Source organism: Myotis daubentonii, chromosome X (assembly GCF_963259705.1).
Source record: "Myotis daubentonii chromosome X, mMyoDau2.1, whole genome shotgun sequence".
NCBI lineage: Eukaryota > Metazoa > Chordata > Mammalia > Chiroptera > Vespertilionidae > Myotis > Myotis daubentonii.
In genome coordinates, this window is record NC_081861.1 from 50,423,955 (window position 1) to 50,428,057 (window position 4,103).

Sequence of the window (4,103 nt, forward strand, 5' to 3'; positions counted from 1 at the left end):
ATATAAGAAGGTAACTGCATTTACCAGAGAGTTGAGCAAAGGAGATTGAATTAGGGATTACTGCCACTTTCTCAAGACTTTTTTGGTGGAGATAGATTTTCAAGAGGTGTTTAAATGATGTAGAAAATGAAGCTTATAGAATGAGATTGGGTGCATTTTAGTTCAATATTCAGAGGTGTGAATTAAATGAATGAATAAATGATACATGTTAGGGGAACCTCCATTCCCTTAACCAGTGGTCGGCAAACTGTGGCTCGCGAGCCACATGCGGCTCTTTGGCTCCTTGAGTGTGGCTCTTCCACAAAATACCACGTGCGGGCGCACATGTACAGTGGGATTGAAACTTCGCGGCCCATGCTCAGAAGTTGGTATTTTGTCGAAGAGCCGCAGTTTGCCGACCACTGCAAACCTTATATTTCCTTGTGGGAATATACACTAGAGCAGTGGTTCTCAACCTTGGTTGCACATTAGAATCACTTGGGAATATTTTTAAAATCCTGATTTCTCGGCCTCATCCTCCGGAAATTCTGTTTCTTTGTTATGGGGTGGGGCCACAACATTAGTAACAAAGAAACAGAATTTCCGGAGGATGAGGCCCAGAAATCAGGATTTTAAAAAGATTCCCAGGTGATTCTAATGTGCAGCCAAGGTTGAGAACCACTGCACTAGAGGGATACTCATGGTCTCTCCCTTTGGCCCTCCGTTTTCCCCTAACCAAGTGAAGGGAGACTTATCTGAGTAATGAGTTTTTTGAGAAGAAATTGAGAATGCTCTGCTCTGCCATTTCAGGACCTCTGCCTAAGGGTTTTACACATTGTGGTTTGCTCTTCCTTATGGGAGGAGGCCCGAGCTTGTCCCACTGAGCCTGTGACTAGGTGGGTGAGGCTCCTTAATTCAGGGATCAGAGGAGTAATTGAAAACAGCTGAGGTCTCACATCTCAGCTCTGTCCTCCAGTCAGTTTTGTAGCTGATACTTTGATCTATTTGACTTTGGCATCTGTGTTTCAGTTGCTTTCAAATTAGCAAGAAGAAAAGGGGTGTTATTGATTGTTCTCCTAAAACCCAACAGAAAAATGGGTAAATTTTTCAGTGGGAAGTGGAGAGGGCCGATAAGAAAATTTACACAAACCTCATGAAGAGGCTCAAATTTTACTGTCTTCTTTTTTTTTTTTCTTTCTACAGTGGTCATCACAAAGATATGCTACTTAGTCCAGTGCTTCTCAAAGTACCTATAATTAAAGACCAGCGTTTCTTTCCTTTAAAAAAATTCAATCTATCATGGACTGATGCTTTTTTAAAATGCTATAAGAATGAGTCTTTGATGTATCAGTGCTCTTTGGTGTTGGAATCTTGTTGCATGTCTGTCTGTGTGTACATATACTAACATGGCCTCAAATGGCTATATCCAACAAGCAACCCAAAGCTATGGGGCCTACCCCACCCAGCCTGGGCAGGGTTATTCCCAACAGAGCAATCGGCCCTATGAACAACAGAGTTATGGTAGTAACTGCCAGTCAGGGGACACTCCAGTCTATGACCAGAGTGCCTATGCTTTTTATGGACAGACTAAGAACAACTATGACAGTCAGCTCCCCAGGGATAAGGCTCAACTGGTGGCTATGGCAGTGGCCAGAGTTTTCAGTTCTTATGGGCAGCAGTCTACCCTATCTATGGCCAGCAGCCGGCTCCTAGCAGTACCTCAAGAAGCTATGGTAGCCCGGCCAGCGTGACTCAGTGGTTGAGTGTCAACCTATGAACCAGGAGGTCACAATTCAATTCTTGGTCAGGGCACATGCCTGGGGTGTGGGCTCAATCCCCAGTGTGGGGCATGCAGGAGGCAGCCGATCAATGATTCTCTCCAATCATTGATGTTTCTATCTCCCTCTCTCTCCCTCTCCCTTCCTCTCCGAAATCAATAAAAATATTTTTTAAAAAGAGGCTATGGTATCAGTTATCAGAGCAACAAATATGGGCAGCCCAAGTGAAAGCTGTGATCAGCAGTCTGTCTATGGTGGATAGCAACTTAGCTATGGACAGCAGCAAAGCTCTTAGAATCCTCCTCAGGGCTATGGACATCAGAAGGAGTACATCAGTAACAGTGGAGGTGGCAGAAGGGGTGCTGGAGGTAACTATGGCCAAGATCAGTCCTTCATGAGTGGTGGCAACAGTGACAGCAGGTATGGCAATCAGGATTAGAGTGGAGGTGGGTAGGGGGAAGGCCAGCATGACTGTGGGGGACAAGGTCAGGTCAGTGGCAGTGGTTAAAACTGCAGCAGTGGTGACTATGAACCCAGAAGTCATGGAGGTGGCCATAGAGGTAGAAGTGGCATGGGCAGAAGTGACATGGTGGCTTCAAAATATTTGTTGGCCTTCAGGACTAAAGATCACGTCATGACTCTGAACAGGATAATTTAAACACCACCATCTTCATGCAAGGCCTGGGTGAGAATGTTACAAGTGAGTCTGTGACTGATTACTTCAAGCAGAATGGTATTATTAAGACAAATTGAAAACAGGATAACCCATGTTTAATCTATACATAGACAGGGAATGGAGCAAGCTGAAGGGAGAGGCAATGGTATCATTTAATGATCCACCTGATGCTAAAGCAGCTATTGACTGGTTTGATGGTAAAGAATTATCTGGGAATCCTATCAAGGTCTTATTTGTTATTTGGAAAGTAGATTTCAATTGGGTTGGTGGCAATGGTCATGGAGGCCGAGGGCGAGGAGGACCCATAGGCCATGGAGGCTAGGTAGGTGGTGACAGTAGTGATGGTGGCTGGGAAGGATTCCCAAGCAGAGGTTGTGGCAGTGGAGGACAGCAGTGAGTTGGGGCCTGGAAATGTTCTAACCCTACATGTGAGAACATGAACTTCTCTTGGAGGAATGAATGCTACCATGTAAGGCCCCTAAACCAAATGGTCTAGGACAGGAACCAGGAGGCTCTCATGTCAGGGATAGCTATGGAGATGATTGTTGTGGTGGCAGAAGAGGCTATGATCAGAGCATCTACTGAAACTGAGGTGGGGTCTTCAAAGGGGGCAGGGGTGGGGGGAACAGAGGTGGCTTTAGCCCTGGCAAGATGGACTCTAGGAGTGACCACATACAGGATCACAGGGAGAGGTCAAATTAGCCTGCCTCCTGAGACTCTGGAACATGTTTTCCCCTCCCCACTGTGACTCTCATCTATATATATAAAAGCCTAAGTGACTGGCCGACTGGTGGACCCACCAACTAGCCAGTAGCTATGACACCACTTACCACCAGGAGGCAGATGCTCAATGAAGGAGCTGCTGAGCTGTGGTCACGCACCTGGAACCAGAGAAGAGGGAGCCCAATTCTGGGGTGTGTCACCCAAGAATTGCCCTCTCTCAATCCAGGACCCCTCGGGGGATGTCAGAGAGCCGGTTTCAGCCTGATCCCCACAGGCCAGGTTGAAGGACCCCAATGGTGCATGAATCCATGCACTGGGCCTCTAGTTATTTTATAACCTTTCAACTCCTGATTACCCACAGGGGTGAGGGCATGAGTAGGGGTGGGGGACAATGGCGGGATAAGGACATATATGTAATACCTTAATCAATAAAGAAAAAAATAAAATGAAAGACATTGTTTTCATTAAATTAATAAAATAAAATACTATAAGAATTAATTACTATAAAATGATATTGACTAAAAATCAAACACATCCAAAATACAAGCCCCAATCCTATCTAATAAAAAGGGAATATGCTAATTGATCCTCATGCCATTGCAAAGATGGTGGCATCCACAGCCAATAAGGAGGGAATATGCTATTTGACTGCCACTCCCTCAAAGGTGGCACTGACCACAGCCACAAGATGACAGTGCCCAGTCCCCTCAGCCCCACCAGGGCAGCAGGCGCAGCAAGGCTGGGCCCATCTCCAGGCGGGCCTGGCCTTGTGGCGGGCCCAGCCTTGCCGCTTGCCTGCCTCCAGAGTCCCCCAGTCCCCTCAGGCCCCCAGCCACCCAGGGCCGGCCCAAGGCGCAGGCAAGCCTCGGATGGTGACTTCCCAGCTGATGCCTGAGGTGTAGGCAAGCCTCAGACGTTGGCTGCCCAGCTGCCCAGGGCTGCCTGAG

General features: G+C 47.1%; 1 pseudogene; it reads left to right on the forward strand.

The window, feature by feature from the left end:
* The first annotated feature begins 1,385 nt into the window (after positions 1–1,385).
* Positions 1,386–3,135, forward strand: LOC132223488 (RNA-binding protein FUS-like; annotated as a pseudogene).
* Positions 3,136–4,103: the final 968 nt, after the last annotated feature.